This window comes from Anabas testudineus, chromosome 6, assembly GCF_900324465.2.
Source record: "Anabas testudineus chromosome 6, fAnaTes1.2, whole genome shotgun sequence".
NCBI lineage: Eukaryota > Metazoa > Chordata > Actinopteri > Anabantiformes > Anabantidae > Anabas > Anabas testudineus.
In genome coordinates this window covers 20,905,612-20,917,551 of record NC_046615.1, presented here as the reverse complement: position 1 = coordinate 20,917,551, position 11,940 = coordinate 20,905,612, and positions in this window count along the sequence as shown.

Here is an 11,940-nt window from a genome sequence, read left to right as displayed (position 1 = left end):
ATCTGAAGTCTGAAGTTTACACTGCTAACATGAGAGGCTTTATAGTTGGAGGGAGGGAGTTATACCTGAATGCCAGACCCAGTGGGAGGGACTGTGGGACAGTTCATGTCAACCCAATCTACCCCACATATAGTCAGTCAAACCAAAAACATGCAGAAAGATAATTGGGTAACCAATCCCGAAAAATGGCATGACTAATGCTTATTAGTTAAAATAATCTTAATTTTGAGTTATTATACCTCTTTTACTATGTTTTTCCTCTCCTCTAAATGTTTGTTTTTGGCTATACAAAGTGGAGATTTGGTGCACCAAGTTAATTTACATATTTTTTGGTTTTTGTTCTTTCAATATTGTCTCCACAGGGTAGTTAAGGATGTTTTATTGGGTACGTTCATTGAGCATGCATGCTTCAAGTCAGTTTAGTTGGGGTAAATGTCATCAATAACTGAAATATTTCTAAAGATGTGTTGTTGTTGGGTTTTTTTTTTTGTTGTTGTTTTTTTAATGGCTCTGTTTTAGTTCAAGTTAATCATCTGTGATTTTAAATTGCTACAAAGGGCTAAGTTTTATTTAGACTAACAACATGTTGTTATGGCAACAGCATGTACTGTGGATAATTAAGGAAGGAACATGTGCTTTACACTGATTCAACCTCCAGATCGCTAGTATAATCATTCTGAGTGCCACTTAAACCTGCCTTTAGTTGCTTTTAAGTATTCTATATAAGGGCAGTTTCCAACAGTCAATGGACATGTTGTATTTAGAATATCCACAGTTTAAAGATGGGCCACAATGCAGAGTCAGAAAATGGTGAATAATGACGACCACAAAATTGCTGATCAGCAGTCCCAAACCAAAGATATTTGATTTCCAATGATATACAACAGAGAAAAGCCACAAATCCTCACATCTGACACACTGTAACCAGAGAATGTTTGGCATTTACTTCATTAAATGACTTAAATAACAGTTATCAAAATTGTTAGCAATGAATTTTCTGTCAGTTTAAGATCCAATGTCAAAACAGCCCAAGATATCTGGTGAAGTACTATTAACTGTTTTATCTTAGATAATGTGATTTTAATAACTGTGGTGAAGTCTTCATTCTGTATAAGATGTGTAAATAGCATATAATTTTGAATCCATGGCCCAGCTTATGATGTCTGAGTGTGAGAGGTGTAAAACAAACAACTGTACAAAATGTAATATTAACACGCTCAAAATTCTGCTTAGAAATTGCTATGGTTCACTATGGTCAAGTGGAGATAGTGGGTTGACAGCAGTAGAGCACTATATTATTATTTAAACAATAGAAACAGTTTCTACAGTTATAGAGTGGAGCATCTTCCCCCACAAACAACTATTGATTGAAATACAGACACTGGCTGAAGTGAAACTTTACAAGTTTAAGGACTGCATGATGGACTTTGTTGCAGCTTATACTGATCAAATAAAATATGCTATCAGTGCATCTCGTGTGCCGTAATAGATTTTAAGAAATCATATATTATCTCACCTATGAGAAGTCAAAACACAGTTTTCATAATAAAAATATTTAATCTTATAGTGTTTTGAGTCATATCCTCAACTGCTACACTAAATCTAAAACTGGTTATTGGTTTGGTCTATAAGAAAATATCTACTTTAGCTATAGGTAAAGCCTTCCTTTCAGGTTCGCTGTCATGGTGGAGATTTATTTGTTTTTGATTTTTTTAAGGCTCTGAAGGAAAATTAACTTTACTTATAAAATATTTATGTAGACTTTTTGTAATATTGCATTACCACAGTTTATTCATATTTCTTATGGAGCTGGCAAAAGCATTGAAAATCACTGTTTTGGGTGTAGTTCGGCTGACAGAGGCATTACAGCTAGCATTTGCACTTTATTAACTTGAACATTATATAATCTTGTATCAATGGAGCACCAGAATAAAATATGAACCCTAAATCTGAATTATAGATTTATATAATAATATGGTCACAACCTGTGATCTCTCTAATTAGTCTTGATTAGTGAAAGCTGTCAGTCCACCTCAAATAGATAGTCAAGCTGATTTAGGTTGAGAAAAAATCGCCCACATTTGTCAAATGGTGGGTGATTTTGTGTGGTGGCAGGTGTTAAAGTCAGTTTGAATGGCTTGAAAGAACTGAACAAACTGCTTGACCTTACAGATGGGTTTACAGGCAATCAGTGAAATGCACTTGAGGGGGGTAGAAATGAAGTAGGCCTGAGAACATCATGACATGCGAGTGCCTTTTTCTGCCTTAAACGGCACGAACACAAATGTAATGAGTGGAAAATGTTCATTATTCAAAATAGCTTAGAGAGCAGAATTAGCTATTAGCTACAGTAATTTGGTCAGAGCCACAAGTTTTAAACCGCAGGAAGAAATGCCAGCTTTAAGGTATGACGGCTCACGGTTGTTTTGTATTTAAGGCTGTTTCGTGAAAAGTGCACACGTTTATCAGGTTCTGTGATAAATGCTTTAAGTTTGTGTGTAGAGTTTTATTGTTGCACTTGCTGATAGTGATAGGTGTAGAGTAGATGGAAATGGTGTTATTGTTGTTCAGAAAAACAATATCAAGCAGGTGTTAAAAGTCTCTTCCATGATTTTCTAACTCAAAACAGTTTTGAGTGAAGGACTGTTTATATACACAGTCGTGCAGTATGAATTTTGACACTAATGTCTGGATTATATTGAGTGTCCAGGTTTTATACATGCTAATGTTGTGGATGTAATAAACGTTAATCTGTACCTGTAGCTGTGTCAAAAGACTTCTATAAATTCTCTTATGTCTTTATAATCTCTGATTATTGTAGATTATCTATAAATGGGAAACCTTAACCCAAATTCCTATATATTGGCACAGGTGACTACCTGGTCTTTGGATTAACTGAATTCTCAGTTGATAGATCAAAAGCAATGTTTGTTTATTTTGCCTGCAACTTTTGTTAACCTACACAAAGTTAGAGCTCACATTAAAACCACAAGCATCACTGCAGTCGTCAGCTTTCTCATACACGTTGGCTACATTTCCATAAGCCGCTGTATCAATGTTAAATCTGTTTTGATATGACTTCATTACATCCAGCTCTGCATGTGAAGGTTTGATGGGTCTATAGTAGAACGTGAGTCATGCACTTGGATGCCCTCAACAGACACACACAGTGCCGTCATGGTAACACTGCTCCTTACACAGGCCAATAGATGATTCAGTGATCTTTCTTTTTTTTTTTTACGTGTCTTTTTCTCCCTCTTCCTAAATTAGTTGCTGTGTATCTGTTTTGCTTGATGATGGTGTGCTGAGAATTGCCTTATTTCACAACAGAGCGTACCCATGATCAAAATCTGACTATCTGACTATCTATGCCCTTTAGTGTTTGTATCTGTATCAGCAGGCTAAAACCTTTTTGTTTTCTTTCAGTTTGTGCTGCAGGAAAAGTTTTTTAAATTGAACTTAAATCGAATCAAGACAGTATGGTGTTTGGTTAGGTACAGATGAAGCTGTGATTTATTTCCACAGTCAGGGGTCAGTAGAGCAAAATGTGAGCTCTGCACTGGCAGGCACCCATTATGTGATATTATTAGACATTCAGTGTCTATTTATAGTTCCACATTTCATTCTGTTTTTATTACAACAGAGATAAAAAGGGAGGAATTATACGGATCTCATTAACTCTGCTGCTCTGGTATGTAATACCATAGTGCTTTCTTCATGGGACTGAAAGAGAATACCTCCTGGAAATGCACTGAGGGAAATGCACTTGTCTAAATGTGAGGCCCAAACATTCCTCTAGTTTCTTTCCAAACAACGGAAAATCACAGTGTGCATTTGTTTTGCGTGGAAAAACACTAGATCAGATATTTACCATTTACAGGTGGAAGATATCTCTTTGCTCAAGGGAAGGACAATGTTCCACATAGTCCTTACCAGCACAATTGAAGAGAAGCAACACAACAAGCTGTAACTGTTTATTTGGTGTCTACATTTTTTAATCCTCTATTTTTTTTTAGATATCCAACAACCAGTATGGTCTGGCTGTTGCAGGCTCAAACTTGGTCTCTCTCAGCAGTGTGGGATTACGTTGTATGTCACAAAAACAAATGTGAGGTTGTCCTCGAGAAAGGACATTTAGTCTGTAAAAAATGTGGATGCAAGTTGGCTGCAAAAGAAGTAAACAGATCAAACATCGTGTCCAAAGTGTGTGTCCTGTTTATAACTTTAGCTATGGAAAAACTTGAATGTATAGTATAAAATGTGTTTTCAAAGGCTAATTTACAGTTATTCTGTTGTATGTTCTAATGATAAAAAACATCAGTTTTGCATATTCTTTAAGTATCATCATTAATCTTAAAATATAACACTAATCATCGTGACAAGATCACCACACATTAGATATTTTTGTGTCTGTGTAACACATGCTCCTTCTTTCCCCCCGCTCCATCCATGAATATGACTTGTCATCTTATGCTCATTCAGTGAAACCTAATTGATAGTTAATTTAAGCATCCGCACAACTTTAATTGTGTCGCAAATTAATCATTGGAGCTCTGCAGTATAAACAGAAACTCTGTCGTATACACATATTCCATAAAGACTAGATTTGTCTTTATCTTAGCATTGGTGGTAAATGAATTCTGTTATCCTAACAGAGAAACTTAATGGTGTTTAGAGTTTTAGAAGGGCGCCTGCTAAATGAGAGTGTAATATAATAGCCTATTAGTGCATTTCCAAAGGGAATCAATAAATCTTGGTGTTAAAATTCAGATTTGTTACAGTTATTAATCTCTTACCGCCACGTGTATCCCTTATGTGACACCAAGCTGCTGTGCTTTTGGCAGTCACACACACTGTACAGCCAGAAATTCCATACAGTACAATATACAGATGTTATTAATGATCCTACAAGAGATCTGACAGAGTTTTAATGTTTTATTTTAACACATTTTTTTAACATTAGCAATGATTTGCAAGTAGCTCAGTTGTAGCACAGTTTTCCATTATTAGGCAGTTAAAAAATGTGTGTTGCATGTCAGAATATCAACAGGGTTTGGGGAAGAGTTTGTTCCAAAACAAAATGTGACTTTTGGAATCTTAACGCATTAAGCCACAAATGCTAATTTGACATTCTGACCATTTTGTAACAGGTTTTGATTTGCCCCAGTGTAAAGTACTGTCAGTGTTTCCCAAAATAGTGGCATTCTTGTATAATTCATGAAACGTGGAGAAGCAACACCATTTCAACACAGATATCAACACAGAAGACAAATAGTTATGATTTCAGTGGTTCACATTGTACCAAATGAGACAATGTCATACCTTTTTGCTTAATCGTGCTCCAGATGTTCATGTGAAAAATGCAAAAAAACAATCACAAATTAGTAAAACATTTCGCCTTAAAATTTGCTATTGATTTACTGTTGTTGCTTGTAATCTGAGAATCAACTGTTTTTATTTCTAAAAAGTTAATAAAATGACCCCACTGTTAATTATTACGGTACACAAGTATACAGCCATGCTAGCAGCTCTGAGGTTGTATATAGCCACAGTAGTGCTCTAAAATGTAAAATGGAAGGAAGGAGGATGCAATAGGAACGTATCAATACCAGGTTTTCAAGATTACTTCATATATTCATTGACAAAGTAATGAATAACCATGCAGTATATCAAAAAATAAACTTGCTATATTCCTAAAATTGCACTTTCAGCTAAAACCATCCAAAAGATGTACATTAAGCTTTCCTTGTAAACAAACATGACCATGTCACCGCTACATGAACATGTACTGCGTTACTGACAAAAATTGGCACTGCAGCACATACTTTTAAATTTCTGTGGTTCTTAAACGTTTTTGGAGGTGTGAGCATATATTACGATGAAAGTATTTCACACCTTACTAGGAGTGCATAATGTCAATATTGTGTTTATTCATACAATAAACTGCCTTATTGTTCCCTCTACCGTCGTGCATAAGAAGTCAACACAATATCATACAAATGGCTCGATAGACTCAACAATTACATAAAATTTATATTTGTTTTCTTTTCATTCAAAACTTCACTACAGTTAGCACACTGACCACTTTCTGGGTTTAGTGCATGAAGAGGGCACCACATGCACTGACGGCAGGGTGAATTAATGTAGGAAGTGTTTAAAAGGTGTCAGTATTATATGACCTCTCTAGTCCACTCTGTGTGTTTTTGTAGCCCTCACAGGTACAGAGAGCAAGAAGTAGTGCTTGAGCATTTTCCTTGTTTATAATGCAAGTAGACTCATGATACCATTTCTAATATTTGAAGACTTCATTTTAGTGCTTTCTCAGTTGCATATGGGGCCTTGAGAATTTAAGTTTTATCCTCATAACTTGCGCCAAGTGTCCAAGAAATCAGTTTTATTTTAAAATTATTGGTTAGATTTCTGTAATTTCATCCAACTAATTATTATTTAGTCACATTTTTTTATTAAAAAAGGGAGGTTGTGTGGCCATTAAAGTGAAAACAATAAGTATAGAGTGCAACTTTGAATTTGTGTCTGGAGAACTGCCAGTAGCATTAGGTTGTTAACAACCCTGTAACACATCAGGTCACATTTTTGTAATGGAGAATACCTCAACAGAAAAGAAGAGGTTGCTATACTAGAATGCTAAATTTACTTTCTGACCTGCAGTTGACACACATTTGTGGTTTATAGCTGTCGTGTCTGGTGATATTAGTTTCTCACTTGTCTGTTATTGTTTTATTGAAAGCACAAATACGTCAGGGATCGATTTGGAGAGCCTTGAAATTCCAGTTGGTGGGGTGCAGGATGGAAAACAGATTTTGAAAGCCAGTAATCTCTGCACCTGGCAGAGCAGCCATTTATATTGATCAACAACACTGTCAACCACCCATAGATATTATCATTTTAATACTATTGGCCAATAAATATCTTACTTTTTAGTCTTTTGAATATTTTTGGAAATTCCCACTATAATCTATTCTCTGCGTGGGTGTAGTAGTTTTTCTCAGCTACAGAACACCACTGTGCGAGTTAATTGTGTGAGAAAATTGTGACATTTAAAGGATGCTTACATAACAAACTGTCCGTCAAAGCCTAATCATGAGAAAATTGTGTGATATTTTAGTCAGGAAAAGTCAAGTACATTTGCTGTTCCCCAGAAACAACCTCTTTAATATTCACAGATTATTCACGTTAGCTTCCCAATACAACCAGTAGCAGGGATAATCCTGGGAAGAATAACCTACTTGCCATTATTATACTGTCTTTGTGTAGCTACATTTGCAACTAGTTTTACTTTTAAACACTATATTGATATCTATTTATATATATCTAAGAATAATATCTTGTTCCTTACTAATCAAAGCAAGTATACAACCAAATACTGATACACAGTATAGTTGTGAGGATTTATTAGTCTGCACTTGTTTATCCTTTTTTATTTTTGTACTGAGGCAACAAGCAGAGCAAATGTAGATCACTTTTACAAGATGTTTTGAGGCTTTATTCCACATTGTCTCCTCCAGTTTCAACAGATGGATGTTCCTCAAGTGGCCTATAAACATGTTTCGAAAATAGCATGTTTACTATCGTTATTGCTATGAAGTTAACAGTGTAATTGCAAGCAATGTTTCCTGCTTCATCACATTCTGCTGTCATGAGTCATCTACTGTCACGGAGACATTGCATGCTGTCTTCGCCCGAAAGCTGTGTTGATAATGAATCAAAAAACTAAATCTGGCTCGTATCGCTGGCCATCATTTACCCCAGTCTCCACATTGAGTGACTCAGACCCTTTGAAATGTGACTCTGGCACTCTTTTGAGCTAAATGATTGTATAACACTTCATTAGAATTAGGGAGTTTATCTCCAGTTGTGGAGCCAAAAGATTACTGTCACCTTGTCCTCATTAGGACTTTCTAGTCTAAGACATGTTTTACCACTTTGAAATTAAGTTGAGAGATGCATTGGGTAACCTTAATTTAGTTGCTTTTTTAGATGTGCTCTTTCAAATACACCTCACCTCATGTTTTAGTGGTTCTGAGCATTGAAGCCCTTTTCACGTATTTAATGACTAACATTTTTGGCTCCATTTTCTGCCACAGTGAAAGTTTTTTACCATTCTGACGTGTTTAATTACGTAAATGTTTCTTGTGGTTTTATGCAAACAGTGAATTTATGAAGATACTTCATGTTGCAGGAAATTTGGTGCCTGGTAGATGAGATGTAGTGATGTTGGTGATTTATTACGTTGCCTAAAATGTGTTTTGCCACAAGCCCTTAAATAATAACACTATAAGATTGAGGGATACTGACACTCACGCTCTGCAGTGAGGCTTCAGAGTGTAGGTTGAGGAGGTTAAGAGGAGTGCAGTAGGTTAACAGGATTGTATACCTATACGAGGGTGATCAGATGGAAAGGTGTTGGCACTGTTGGCCAGTAATGTGGGCGGTTACCAGACATGCACTTACAATTTCTGTAGCCGAGTCTCATTGTAACATTTACACACTATTCTTAGAACATTATGACTCAATATTTTCTGGTAAACCACATAGACTCAAAATGATGTTCACCATATATTGGTGTAATAATTTGACAAATGCAGTAAGGGAGGTTGTGTGGAGGTGGAGGAGTGGAAAAGCTCCAGTGCAGGAGGTTTATTACAGTAAAGCTGAAATTTCCTCCTTAAATTTGAGTCATGTCTTTCTTTCAGTTTTTTTTTTTTACATGACAACGGAGCAGTTGGTGTTCTGTGCTCATAAATAGCAGCTGCAGTTTTACCTTGATTACACACTTGATGACCAGAAGAAGAGAGAGGGTGTGTCTTTGGGGAAGTGATGATGATGATGATGATACAGGAGTGTGCAGGTAATTATTTCCTTGATATCACCTCATTAAGCACTTGGCCTTTCACCTAGTAAAAAAAGATCTTTGCTGACTTGTTGACTTGCTTCCTTTAATCCTGCTGCGCTGGGGTATTTTTAGCATGATTTCATACATTCTGCATCTAAGTAGGATGCTGGTAAACAATGCTCTGGTAGAAGGCCAGCTCCAGACTTGGCTTAGTCATAAGTCAGACGGTTTCAACTGAAAAATGAATAACTTCATGTGCTGGCAGGAGCGCAACACAGTCCATGGGGGTTGCTGAGTTTTTTTCTTCTTTTTTTTCCACAGAAACACTTGTGTTTTATATTTGCGCCTTGCCACACATTCTTCTGTGTTCATGGGGGAGAAAAGGACGAGACACTGACTTTTGAAGTGTTTCTGTCTTGTCACGTAAAGCATTCCTCACCGATGGAGTAGATTGACTAAGAGAACCAATCCTCTTTTAGTACTGTTGAATCACAGTTCATATCAGAATACATTTTGTGTGTTTGTGTCTGTGTGTGTTGTTGTGCATTTCTGGTGAAGGTATTAAGTTGTGTGCCTTGCTGCATTCACGTGCATTTGCGCACACGTGTGCATGTTGCGTTTAGGTGTTTACCAACTAAATGCATGCATTTAGAAGCCCCTGCAATTTTATGTGTATGTGTCCAGGTGTGGACACTATGGCTGGATTTATGTGCATGTGGCCTTTTGCAAATGATTTAGGTGTGTGCGCGCATGTGCACTCACTATTACATGTATCCACAGTAACCTCTGACCTATGAAGGTAAAAATACAAATGGGTGGTCAAAAGGTCATACAGCTTACCTTTAGCATGGCTCTTTGCGTTGTCAAAAGATATTTATATCTGGAATGAACAATTGAGAAAGATGGGTTTGATTTCCCGGCTGTGGCCCCGGGCTCGGCCTTCCTGTGGGTGCAGAGTCAACCTTCATCAGATGCACTGATTGGAGCCAGATCCTTTGTCACAAATTCCGTCTCCTTGCACCCTTGAACCTCACGAAATTGCTAAACGAAAACCTTAAGTCATTGGTGAAAGTCCCACATTACAAAAATCCAGCACTAATATGTTGTAAGATGTCAGGAGGGTGATGCTAAGAAACATGTGCTTGCAGGCTTGAGGGATGTTATGTAGGTAAAATAAGGTTGAAGGTGAAATTCCACTGGTGAGACAGTCACTTTTACAGTACCAGTCACTGTAGTTGGTGTGAAGTGGAATGCTGCTGTGAATTCCTTATTCTCTGGACCCACTTTTGGTGTTTTTCATTTTTATGAGGCGGAGAAAGACATCTGTTTGTGCTGTTGACCCATACAGTAACTCTCGGGAGACCTTTTAATCTTCCTCGGAGATCTATAATGTGAAGATGCAGTGGTATGCTATTTTTGACTACTCTCTCGCCAGATGCTTCCCTGAACTCTTAATATGGCTGTATCACACCCCTGGGGTCCATGAATTGTCATATGCGATACTGCGAAAGAAGGTAAATGTTTTGCAGGCCTTTTATTTTACTGTTCCAAAAGTACCCCCTTGCTCTGTAAACCCCCACAGGCCCCAGGGCTCTCAGAAACTCCATTTGCTATAAATAACCATAATTCTTAAAACTTTTGGACCCCATATATTTTGAATTCCTCAGACACCTTCAGGTACTTATCTCAGATGGCGTGGTGCTGGAAGGGGCAGTTAGACCCCAAAGAGCCTCATCTTTACTTTCTAGCTCTCGTGCTCTCTCTCTCTCTCTCACACACACACACCCCCTGCGATGGATTCCAGATCGGGAATTTAATGCATTTCTGTTTCACATCACCTCCCAGGAATGCGCCACGTGTGCCACAAGCCTCATAACCTCAGGCTGATGATTGTGAGGATGTTTAAAAGACAGAGGGATGATGGGATACAGACGCTGCTGGGGGTTATGAAGGGTTGATGGGGAAGCTGAGGGAGGGATTTGAGGCGGGGGGGGGGTTGACAGAGTGCATCCGGTACGGCACTCGGCGTTAATGACAGACCATCTAGTTGCATAAAGCAATGTTAGTGCAGCTGTGGTATGTGCTGAGCGCATCTGGACGGCAGATTTTTTTGGGAACGTATTTTGTGCGTGTTTGTTTGGTCGATTCCATCTCACTCAAATTAACGACTGTTGCACGATATGGAGGGAGGATGGAGTGAATTAACTTAGTTGGGGATCATTGGAGGGGGGTGCTGATCTAAGAACAGAAATTTTACCAGATGGTCTGTTTTGCATAAAGTTTAGATGCTAATTTTCCGTTCTAATTTATACATTGTCATGTCGCCTGCAGGAAAGGAACCTGCATGATTGTAATTTCCTTAGTGCATTCTCAGTTTATGCTGAAGGGACATGAACACATTTAGTAAATTCCAGGAATGCTTTTTAGTGGCAGTTTTATTTGTTTACTGTTATTCAGTCCAAGTTACTCTAATGTGACCAACCTCTCAATTGGTGCCAAGTATAGTTCTTTAAATTTTGATGTCAACATTTGTTGGGTAGGTTTTGACAATATGGATGAAATTAACATTATGCTGTAAAGAATTATTTAGCAGTTTAACAGTTTAAACAATTACAATTATAAAACATGATAATTCAACCGTAATATTATTATTAAAATTATTTTAAAAAAATAAAATACAATGATGAAGCAGCACAGTGGCACGGCTATGTTACCTCCAGATACCCTGGTCTCCTCCCACGGTCCAAAGACATGCAGGTTAATTGTTGGTCCTTGACTCTAAAATGAAAGTGTTTAACTGTCAACATGTCCATCATGTACCCTGCCCTTCATCCAGTTAACCTGTAGATAATAGATAAGAAGGATAATGCCATTCTGACTCTAGGTCTAGGTATAAACCATAAATGTATCTGTGACCCGTCTCAAATGCAGTCATCAAATGTTTGGTTAAATAAGTAATCCTGGCTGCAACTCACTATTATTTCCCTGACATCTGAGGAAGAAATGTGTGAAATACTTTCTGTATGACTCTGATGGATGCAATAGTGGGATGTTATTGTCTGGTTTAGATAGTTTGCTGTTAAATA